Raw genomic sequence first — 12,896 nt, forward strand, 5'->3', positions numbered from 1 at the left:
ACCACAGCCGTCCAACTGATATTTGGACATTTAATGCGGCTGATAAATAACGTCACTGAGCCTGACTAAACTTACGAGCACTTTATTTGAGATCTTTTCAAATAAAGGATCATGTCATTTAATTCAACATGGATGAAAGTGCAATTTTAAATAAATTATTTATTGATAAATAATGTTCTATTAAAGAAGCGAATTTTGTTTGTAGCCTATTGCCATCAATCATAGTTCTTAGAAATAAAATTGAAATCGGCCAAAGCATGTATCAGCATGTCACAATTAAAGTAAAAATTGAAATTCTGAATTAGCCAAGGAAATTGGAACCAGTGCATCTTCACTTGAAACCCCCACCTCAAATGCCTCTTTAGATACCATCCTCCAAGCTGTATCCCCCAGAATCCTACAAACCTACCCAACCCCTTGAAAGAGCTTCAAGACCTTCTACTCTTCTTACAACCTGTTTTTCCTGATTTTGTCCCTACTCACCATCTCATTCATATCCTACCTCAATCACCACAAGAACCTCAAAGCCAGCTCCATTAAAGGATACCTAAGTGGAATCCAAATTTTTCCACAAACTTCTTTTTCGGCTCACCCTCTCCAGTAATAGCTAGCACCCAGACATCCACGCTCGTTAGGAATCCAAAGAACCCACCCGTCCTGATGCAAGACAGCCAGTAACCTTAGAAATACTCACCATATGCATCTCCACCCTTTGTCAAGATTTCCAGTCCACCAACACTACCCTCATACTCTACGCAATGTTCATTCTGGCCATCACTTGCAACTTCAATCCAAATAATCACCCAACAGTTTTCAGATCTATCACTTCCGGACAACGATACCATTTCTTATTCCATCAAACAAAGCAAGACAGTCCAAGTGAGAAAAGGCCATTCCATTTACATCTTCAACTTCCAAACACCAATTCAACCATACCAGACTCTCCTAGCATATCTACATTCCAGCGACTCCCAGGCTAGATCCACATCAAACCCATCAAACCCTGACTCAAATCACCAGGTTACACGCTTCTGGTTCCAAAACACCTTAAATCTGTCCTACTCATAGCAGACCTCTTCTCCAAAACCTACATTCGATTGAATCGCTCCAACATCAGAGAAGCTCAATGAACCTTCATCAGCGGATCCCACCAACTCCATCCCACCAGCTCCAAGACCACATAAACTATCAGACTTTATCCACTGCCGCAGCAGTGATGTTTCCTCTGCTCCCGCAGGAGCCCCCCCTTTTTCCCTGCACTCTACTAACCTCCACTGCTATGGAAGTGGTTTCCCTCTGCTCCCGCAGGAGCCCTCCCTTCCACAATTTCTCCACCACCACAGCAGTGATGTTTTCCTCTGCTATTACATCAAACCGCTCCCACATCAGAGAAACCCAACAAACCTTCATCAGCGGATCCCACCAGCTCCAAACTGTATAAACTATTAGACTTTATCCACTGCCGCAGCAGTGTCATTTCTCTGCTCCCGCAGGAGCCCCCCCTTTTTTTTTCCATGAACTCTACTAACCCCCACTGCCATGGAAGTGGTTTCCCTCTGCTCCCGCAGGAGCCCTCCCTTCAACAATTTCTCCACCACTACCGCAGTGATGTTTCCTCTACTCTCACATCAAACCGCTCCCACATCAGAGAAACCCAATCAACCCTCAAAAGAGGATCACACCAGATCCACGACAACACAAATTATAACACAATCTCCACAGCCACAGCATAGATTTTCACTATGCTCCCGCAGGAGCCAGCTTTTTACTAAAATCTACTGCCGCAGTAGTGGTGTTTTTACCATCTCCCGCAGGAGATCTGTTCTCCATTGCTGCAGCGGTGCCATTTTCTCTGCTCCCGCAGGAGCCCTGCTTTTACTAATCTCCACTGCAATAGCAGTGATGTTTCCCCTGCTTCCGCAGAAGCCCTACTCTCCCCTGCCGCAGCAGTGACTTTCCTCTGCTCACGCAGGAGCCCTGTTTCCACCGCCGCAGCGGTGTTGTTTCCTCTGCTCCCGCAGGAGCCCTGCTTTCACTAACCTCCACTGCCATGGCAGTGATGTTTTCCTCTGCTCCCGCAGGAGCCCGTTTCCACTGCCGCAGCAGTGATGTTTCCCCTGCCTCCTGCAGATGCCTGTCTCTCCACCGCCGCAGCAATGTTGTTTCCTCTGCTCCGCAGGAGCACCGCTTTTACTAACCTCCACTGCCACAGCAGTGATGTTTCCTCTGCTCCCGCAGGAGCCCTGCTTTCCACAATTTTCCTCCACTGCCGCAGCAGTGATGTTTCCCCTGCCCTCGCAGGAACCTATTTTCACAGTGGTGCCATTTCCTCTGCTCCCGCAGGAGCCCTGCTTTCCACTAATCTCTCCTACCATTGCAGTACTGTCTCCTCTGCTCCCGCAGGAGCCCTACATTTCACAATTCTCCACGGCCACAGCAGTGATGTTTCCTCTGCTCCCGCAGGAGCCCTAATTTTCACAATTTCTCAACTGCCGCAGCAGTGATGTTTCCTCTGCTCCCGCAGGAGCCCCACCTTTTACAATCTCCACTGCCACAGCAGTGTCACTTTCCCTGCTCCCGCAGAAGCCCTGCTTTTCGCAATCTCTGCTCCCGCAGGAACCCTGTTTTTCACAATTTCCAACTGTCACAGCAGTTATGTTTTCTACGATCCCGCAGGAGCCCCGTTACCTCCCACTTTACATTCAGCAATTTTTGGGGGGACACACATAGTTCCCGGCTGCTGTCCGATGCTAGTTTGCGATCTTTTGGGGGATTGTTCTGGGTTCGGGCCTAAGGCTGAGCCCGGAACCCTCTCCCCGCCAGGAAGCGCTCCGGGCTCAGTCCATTAACGAGCTCGGAGCCCTCTCCTCGGACAGCACGCCAAATACGCATATTAATAACTCTGTTCTGAATTATTTGTAAGTGTGAACTCGTGAAATGATGTTTTTATTAACAAAGTTCGGGAGGAACACGTTCAAATAATCAACCTAATCACCTCAACTACGACCAGCTGTTGACAATCAGTAATCAGGTATCCACCTGATTGGCATCAACAGAAACCTATATAGACTGGAAACCAACTCACCCTCATTCCTCGATAGTTTCAGCATCCCTCCACCTCCCCTTCTCCGCACGATTGCCTAAGTCACCTTACTTACCAGAACAGGGGGGATTGTTCTGGGTTCGGGCCTAAGGCTGAGCCCGGAACCCTCTCCCCGCCAGGAAGCGCTCCGGGCTCAGTCCATTAACGAGCTCGGAGCCCTCTCCTCGGACAGCACGCCAAATACGCATATTAATAACTCTGTTCTGAATTATTTGTAAGTGTGAACTCGTGAAAGGAGCATTATAGAAACATTCATCTTTATTGAAAGTGTGTCATATTTTTAGTCAAAATGTAACATACATTTAGAATTTGGTGCCTATTTGACAGAGAAAAGGGGTGTTTGTAGTCTCACCCCCTCAACAAAGATATTGCACTTACTGCTTTCAGTGATGCAAAATGATGATTTTTACATCATTGAAAGAAGGAAGTGCAACGCTGAAATCTGTATTTCTCCTGTCTCAGCGGCAACTGAGGAAATGATGCATGACCATTCAAAAAAATGATGGGGTTCTAACTATACAAAGCTTCATGCAAATGGATAAAGTGTCTCTTTAAGTGTAGAGCTTAATTTTGACCTGAAAACAAGATGTTTGGGGGGGTGAGATGTTATAGATTTGGGTTTACTGTTTTGAGAATGAGGCATAGTTTTAAAAAATGTGTTTAAGCAAATGAGAAACAAACAGGATATTTTGGCACCTCTTGACAATTATATACACACTAGCAGAGGTGGGTAGTAACGAATTACATCTACTTCGTTACATTTACTTGAGTAAATTTTTTGGGTAACTAGTACTTTTAGAGTAAATTTAAGGATGGGTACTTTTTACTCTTACGCAAGTATTTCTAGTGAAAAACTGTACTTTTACTTCGCTACATTTGGCGGCGTTACTGTGCTACTATCAAATGGTAATAATTAATTATTTTTTATTTTTTTTAAGTTTATAGGGCGTGTTCGAAAGTTTCGCGAGACATGCTGCGTCACCCTTTAGCGTGCGACTGCACGCGGTCACCCTTTAGCGCGCGCAAACGCCTGTATAGATGATAGCAGAAGCAGATGAATTCGCGTGTGTGTTGTGCGAGATATCGGAGGCAGATCATGCGTGGCGGCTTCAAGTTCGGTCTATGTTTCCACTCCAAGAGGTCTAAAAGAATAGTTTCATAATGCAGTGCATGCTTTGTTCAATAAACGAGCTGACATCTCAGCATACAGGAATTCAAGATCCAACCTGAAGTGGTAAGTGTCAGTGATGTCTATTTGAACACTATTAATGGTCATTTTACACACTGTCCGAGTTTTTTTTTTTTTTTTGCCATATGCACTCTTGTGCAAGCGATGACAAAACCTAGTGTAAGTTAAACCATACAAACAGCACGTTCACACCTGCACATTTCCATATCATTTCCACACAACTAAACAAACTGAAAAGCATAATGTAACAACGTCTTGCATCTATACACAAATCCGGACACCTCACTAATGTGTAGAAAATACATTCAAATAAAAACGGGATTGTATTTTATTTAAATCCTTCCTAAAGAATGAATGAATAAAAATAACAGAATAAAGTTTGATTTTAAAGAAAGATTATTATATAAATGTAGAGATGATTTGCACAAACAGATAAGTTCCATATGAAATTCTAAAATGATCATTTTTATTAAAATCCTCTTCATGTTCAGTAATTGCACTTTAATGGCAATGAAAATAACCTATTCATATAAAAACATGATAACAAACAGACACACACGTTCTTATTTGTTTACTGTTTGCATGTTTAAAGGCAGATGCTGACAAGTTTGTGAACATGAAAATAAATACAGAGTTAACCATCAGAAAAACATATGTGTGTGTGTTTGAGATATTTTCTCAAATGACACGTTATGTGATGTTAATGTACCCATTGGAGGACTGAGATAGGCTACTTTACTTGTATATAAGCAGAACAATGAGACTTTTAAGGAGAGGTTTGTGAAAACCCTCCAAGTAGTCTGAAATTCAGTGCTTTTGTGCTACTTCTCTATCAGATCAGAAGTAACGAGTAACTAACTACTTGAGTAGTTTTTTCTTCTAATACTTTTTTACTCTTACTGAAGTAAATGATTTGATACTTTTACTTGAGTACATTTTTGTATAAGTACTTGTACTTTTACTTGAGTACAGATTTTGGGTACTCTACCCACCTCTGCACACTAGTATGCAATTATCATTCCAAAGCCTCAGGTAAAATACACAAACCCAACTATTATTAAGAGAAAGACACAAATTCATAAATGAAAGCTTTAAAGGGGGGGTTCAATGGTATTTCAAGCATTCCGACTTATTAACACAGTTATAGAGTTGTTTCCTCATGCTAAACGTAGGCAAAGTGTCAAAAAAGCAGTTGGACGTGTTACAGAGTATTTCTGTGCCGAATGCACTTCGCCAGGGTTTCGTACAAGTTTCGGAAAGGTTTTTTGATTACAGTTCCAACTGACGTTTCAGGGGTTTTCTATACGTATCACTTCTTTATATGGGCACTTCCCCCGGAAAACCCCGCCCACCTGTCAATCAGCGGGAGACGCTAGAACTTACAAACATTCACATCACGCGACATCATTTTTTCGTACGTTATCGGAAAGATTCGGTAAAGCTAATATTTCTTTTATAAATCTGATTAAACTAAAGACTCTTAGGAGATATAAAGGATGTCATACTACTTTATAGGTACTCCAGATTAACATCAGAAATGCAGAAACAGCGTATATATATATATATATATAGGCAAGACTGAAATGGATACCGTTGAATAGCAATTGTGTAGACAGATACATTTTGTTGAACTCGTCTGACCTTTTACTGTAATCTCCTTGTTCCTTTTGTTCTTCTCTTCGATCCATTTCTCCCTGCAGATCTTTTCAGTAGCACTCATTAACTCTTTCAGCTTCTTTATTTCCTGCATGAAAGGAGAGAGATGAAGATGCGTGAGACAGGTAAAGGAAACATCAATGTGGTGACTCAGGAATCTGAAACATATTAAGGTGATTTATGGTTTCACACCGCAAATTCAATTTCGGAAACTAAACTGACAGGTTGAACAAAGGTTGGGTTAGACTTTTTAACTGTCTGCCATTTTGAAGGACATAAGTCATAAAAATAATTTCATATTTTAGTGATATTAATAGCTTTTGTTTTTGTCTACATAAAAAACGTGAATTATTGTGAAGAGAACAAATGAACAGAGACCGTGCGTCACTTTACATGTTTAACATCACATGAAGCAGATGAATAAATACTATTGCGACTAAATTACCACAAACGTGTACACGTGTTTAACTTCAGCAGCGCAGATCTACCAGCCAATGGCATTAAAGTTATCTGAGATGGAAATCTTGTCGGAGGGTCGCAGAGTTATTTTAACATAAAAACATTTCTGTATTGTATTATTTAACATAATAATACTTAAAAATATATATAAACAGTGTTTTATCTATTATAGACATTATTTTATAACAGAAAGTAAATCTTTTCGGTAACACTTTACAATAACAGTACATAAATAATAATGTGCTGATACATAGATTAATAATCACTTTAATATGAACTAATGATGAGTTAAGCTATGTACTCATCAATAACTAACCATAATTATGTCATATGAATTCATGCATGAATTACAGCCATCTTAACTACACATTAATACATGTTTGTTAGTTAATGCATTAATCAGCACTTTGGGTAACCTATATCAAACATGCTCTCTAGAAGAATCAAAATAATTTTTGTTTATTCAAAATGTTTAGGTTTGTAATGCAAACAATGTTTATACATTTGCTCCTGCAGCTGAGCTACAAACATCATTGATTGGCACTGGATTTCTTGCAACATTTACACTTAACCTTGTACAATATGCATTCATGATTAAAATGTTATTCCACTGCTGCCATTAAGAGTGACAGATGCTATTCTTTCTAAATTTAAATCAGTGTTAGCTTACAGAAGATGGATGTGTGAACTGGCTTTTTTATTGTTTATTATCAAAATGCACATACAGTATCTGTCTTGTGTTCTTGTTCTTCTTATAAGCCGTTATTACCACTTCCAAATGTCTGCCCAACTTTCACATTTGCTCCTCTCCTTTAAAACCACCAAAAAGTAGGATTTAGATGAGCTGATATGTATAGAATGTGTAATTGATGACTTTTTTAACAGTGTACATTAACAAGTCATGAATTGATGTTAGTTTATGATAAGTTAATGATGAGTAAGTAATGATGTGCCCCCTTAAGTAAAATCATGACCTTATCATACATTAACAAATCATGATTTTATGTTAGTTTAGAGGCAGAAAGTGTTTTTGATGGGTGGGCATCTAAAAATCTGTGGCCAGAAAAATTCACATAATTTTTTAACTTGCATTAATTGGGAGAATAAACATCACATTCTCTGGACAAAGCCCGCCCACAAGCTGTTTGAACGACATGTCAAACAACCAATCACAGTTTCTCTCGCGGTGATCCCCAAGGACATCGGGACCCGATGTCACTACTCCCCCCCGACGAAACACTTAGGGAAGCAGCCCTCCCCGAACTCCATGCTTCCAATGCTGGCCGGAAGATTCTGTCATGACTCGGGAGTGAAGTGAGGACACAAACGCAGAGTTCAGAAAATAAATAACATTTAATGATAAACTTTAAATCAAAACACGAGGAATAACAGGTAAGCAAAAACAGGAACATCCAATATGTGAACAGAGAACAGACAGGGTTAAAATGACAATCTTCCGGCGACAAGTGTGACACAGGCTGCGTCCGAAACCGCATACTGTATAGTAGGTACTGAATTAGATGAAGTACCTACTTACTTGGCGTTACTGTATAGTATGAATCCTGGTAGTATGAATGAGATTCGGACATACTACATCCGCCATGTTGTTACATCACGTGACATACGTCGTCATCACGTCATGTCAGTTTAGCGCGAAAACAGCCGCGTGCCTCTTCTTCTTCGTTGGATAACTCCTCGTCCGGGGCATCATGGGATAGTGAAGCGTCCATCGTATGCACACTGCACAATCTAACCGGAAGTAGTAGGTCATCCGGGTACTTTTCGCATACTGTTTTTCGAATACTATGTATTCGGACATACTACTCGCCTCGCCTACTGGTTTTCGCGTACTATATAGTATGTAGTAGGCGGTTTCGGACGCAGCAACAGACAGCAGTATAAATACATAAAGACTAATGACACACAGGTGGAATGAATGAGGTGATAATTAACAATTGTCCAGGTGATGACAATATGGAACAGACAAAAAACATGACACGGATCACCGTGACACTTTTGTGTTCATCAGGAATAGAAATTCATACAGGTTTAGAACAACATGAGGATGAGTAAATGATGACAGAATTTTCATTTTAAAGTGAACTATCCCTTTAACTACAACTAAACGTTTTAACAAATGATGTCAGTATAGGAGCTGTGCATTTAAAAGGACACACCCAAAACGGCACATTTTTGCTCACACCTACAAAGTGGCAAATTAAACATTTTATAATAACTTATCTATTAGGTACTTTGAGCTAAAACTTCACATACACATACATACTGTGAGGACACCAATGATTTATTTTGACATCTTACAAAATTTAAAGACTAAAATACAATTGTGGGACTTTTAGACCTTGGTTAATGTACTTTGGTGTAATTTTACAAACCAGGATTCCTATCAGCGTTCATGGTGGATATCCTATATTGCTATTTGAACATGTAAAACATGTATTAGTTTAAGCAGACATAGTTGCTGCCGTCAGTGTTGTTTCTTTCTGCAAACATGGTATGTTTACATGTCAAATCTTGCAAAATGAACGATGAATATACTAAAATAACATACACTGTACCGTTTACTTGTTACAGTTCCTGTTGTTTTCAGTTTGGAGAGCACTTACATTTGTTTTAGTTTAGGACTAGTTTAATTCCTACCCGGGAAACCGCCCCATAGTGTGACAACATCCCTCACTTTTGAAACATGCTTAAAAGCTTTCTTGTATCTAGCCTATATAAAAGAAACTGAATTAAACCCAACCACAGGAAAAAAGATATTAAGTAAAATAACTATATGATTAAATAATTAGTCTCACTATCAGCTATTGCACATTGCCTATTAAAATATTAAAGTATTCATGTAGCTCAGTTGGTAGAGCATTAGCAGCAAAAATGCCATGGGTTCAATCCCAGGGTACATACTGTATATACACTTTAAAAAATCCTGGGTTGTTTGAACCCTTTGACCCAACCATGGGTTAAAACAACAAAGAATTCAAACAATTTATAGCATGAATGCACTAAGACGCTTTGGATAAAAGCATCTGTCAAATGGAACATAAAAGTGACAATCAGTTCATCTGAACAAAGGTTTATCTGTTATAGAGTTCAAGTGGAACAGAAAGCTATATAATAATAATACAAACCCTTACACCAAACTATTAATACATATAGCATACATTTAATGTTATTATACTATGACCCGGCTAACATCTCATAATCAATTAATGAGATTAGGAAATCAAAAAAAGTTTGATTTCAATCACTGATTTCACAGTGACTTTTAAATTTGTGACATGATCTTAGTCAATGTAAATATAGCAAGGTTATTTTTCACACAATATTCTTTACATTATGTAGCATGATTTATGTAGAAAACAAAAAACTACAAAAAAATAATTGTCTTTAGCTGTTTTTTCCAGATATTTTTAGTTACCCTCTCTTAGACTTATCCTGCCACATCAGACAGACAGTAAATAAGCAAGAACTGACATGAGTAATGACCGAATATTATATTACTTTGCCTGCACTATAATTTTCATAAGGTAGGAAAAGCCACTGTAAACTTTTTTTTGCACTTACAGTAAAATCAACTTGGATTTACAAGTTTACATTTTAACTTTAATTTTTTATCCGCCCATAAATGTTTAGTCTTCCACTGAAAAAGCCACAGCGGTTTGGGAAAAAAAACAAGCACTAATTTTATAAATCAACAACACATCTTCAAAAGATTTTTTTTAAATACAACTTTAAATACACCACACTGTCATGTTCAGTGTCGTCTTTCATTGTCTGATCATTTGTGATTTTGTATCTGTTACCAAAAATGATTTACTCCTTCATATAAAAGTGAAAAAGTTAAATCCCTAAACCTTTTAAAAGCAACCAGAAGTAATAGTTTAAAATTAATTTGGTAGTAAAGTGTTGAAGTCAGTTACAGTCAAAAGATAGTATGAGACACTGTATAAAAACTATTTTGTTGCCTTACAAATTTTAAGTACAATCAAACTGACCTTTAAAGTTATTACAACTTACTGTTTCATATTTTGACCAGTTGCTGTAACTCAGTAACGTAAGTTAAATTTTTTAAACCTATTTTAAAGAATTAAAGTAAAAAACAAAATTGTTAAAAAAAACATTTTGTGATTTAAAGTTATATTTACAAATGTTTATACATTGTTTTAACTTATTTTAACATAAGTTATATTAATTCTTTACTGGCCAAAATAAAAAATGAAGTTGAAATGACTTTCACATTTAATTTTAATAAATAATTTAGGGGTGCAACATTTTACATTCAACTAAAAAAATTCAGAAAAGCGCCCTACCTTTTCATTTTTCTCCTTCAGGGTTTCGATATTTAGGTGTAAACATTTCACACTCTTTCAATTCTCTCCTTAAGAATAACTTTACAAACCTGGTTGATCAAATTAAGCTAGACTTAAAACGGTGGGACAGCCTACCTCTCTCTCTTGTTGGGAGAGTGGAGACCATTAAAATGAATGTCTTGCCACGACTTTTATTTCTCTTCCAGTCTCTCCCTCTTTTTTTACCTAAATCTTTTTTTAAAAGCTTAGATAAAATCATCTCCTCATTTATCTGGGCTGGCAAAATTCCTAAAGTGAGTAAAATTATCATGCAACGAAATAAACGTGATGGAGGTCTAGCTCTGCCAAATTTTCTTTTTTATTATTGGTCCGCCAATATTTCTAAGATTTTCCAGTGGTGTAATGCCACAGAAGTTAACTGGTGTACTCTGGAAGCTGCTAGCTGTCTTTCTTCTTCTCTATCTGCTCTTGTCTTTGCCCCCGTATCCATGCGTCCCTCCTATTATACTAGAAATCCTATTGTGCTCTCAACATTAAAAATCTGGAAACAATTTCGACAACATTGTCGGTTGGAATCACTATCTGTTTTAAGTCCTATTTGCAATAATCACTTGTTTTTACCATCATCTATTGATCACACTTTTAAGAGATGGCAAGATAAGGGGATGGCCTGTTTTTCAGATCTTTTTATTGATAACTCTTTTGCCACATTCACCAATCTTATGTCCAAATTTAACCTACATACTACAGGCTTATTCAGGTATTTTCAACTTCGCAATTTCGTTAAGACTCATTTTTCTAGTTTCCCTCAACTACCAGAAAAATCTCTGGTTGAGAATTTAATGTCAGCCTCTACAGGTGGTAGCCGCATATCTTCCATCTACAGCATGTTACTTTCATCTAATATGTCCTCTCTGTCCTACCTAAAGATGACTTGGGAAAATGAGCTACAAATTGAGTTATCAGAAGAGTTATGGTCAGAGGCCCTTGCAAGAGTTAATTCCACCTCTTTATGTGCTCGGCTAAGTCTGATTCAACTAAAAGTCATTCATCGAATTCACTTCACCAAAGCTAAACTTCATAGGTTGTTTCCAGAAACAGATGACTCCTGTATCAGATGCTCATTTTCTCCTGCCAATCACACCCATACATTTTTTAGCTGCCCAAAACTGGCCTCATACTGGTCTTCCTTTTTTGACTTCATGTCTAGGGCTCTGCACATTTCGTTGTCCCCATGTCCCCTAGTTGCCATCTTTGGTGTGTCTCATTCGCCATCCATCACAAGAAAGAAAGCAGAGGTTATTGCTTTTGCATCCCTTATTGCTAGACGGCGCATCTTGTTACATTGGAAGTGCCCATTCCCCCCCTCTACTACCTCCTGGTTAAAGGATCTGATGTCATTCCTTTCACTTGAAAAACTGAAATATTCAATTAGGGGCTCAACAGAAAAATTTTATATTACTTGGAATCCCATTTTAAATCTTTATGACTCTGTATCCTCACCAGATTCCAAGTAATAATATAATGGGTGAACAAGCTTAGCCTATTTATTTATTATTTTATATTATTATTATTTTTTAAAGTTATTCTTAGTTCTTAAGTATAATCTCTTGTAGAGACCGTCGATATTTTGTAATCCTCCTGGGTGGGTGGGTGTTGGGGTTTTGAATGGTAGCTACTCTGTTGTTAGCGTGATTCCCTTTTGTTTTTTTTTTGTTTGTTTTTGTTTTTTGTTTTTCTCTTAGTTTAACGTTTATGTAAAAGATAAAAGCGCAGGCAATGTTTCCTCTTTTTTTATGTTTCTTTCTTTAATGATTTAATGTAAACCTGTCTGGATAATAAAAATTGGTTTGAAAAAAAAGGGTGCAACATTTTTTTACAGTGTGACCAAACCGAGCAGAACAGATCAAAACAATTCATATTTCAATTCAAACTTTAAAGCTTAAATAGTCTCCTTAAAGGAATAGTCTACTCCTTTTCAATATTAAAATATGTTATTACCTTAACTAAGAATTGTTGATACATCCCTCTATCATCTGTGTGCGTGCACGTAAGCGCTGGAGCGCGCTGCGACGCTTCGATAGCATTTAGCTTAGCCCCATTCATTCAATGGTACCATTTAGAGATAAAGTTAGAAGTGACCAAACACATCAAAGTTTTT

The sequence above is a fragment of the Misgurnus anguillicaudatus genome, chromosome 4 (genome assembly GCF_027580225.2).
Source record: "Misgurnus anguillicaudatus chromosome 4, ASM2758022v2, whole genome shotgun sequence".
Lineage (NCBI taxonomy): Eukaryota > Metazoa > Chordata > Actinopteri > Cypriniformes > Cobitidae > Misgurnus > Misgurnus anguillicaudatus.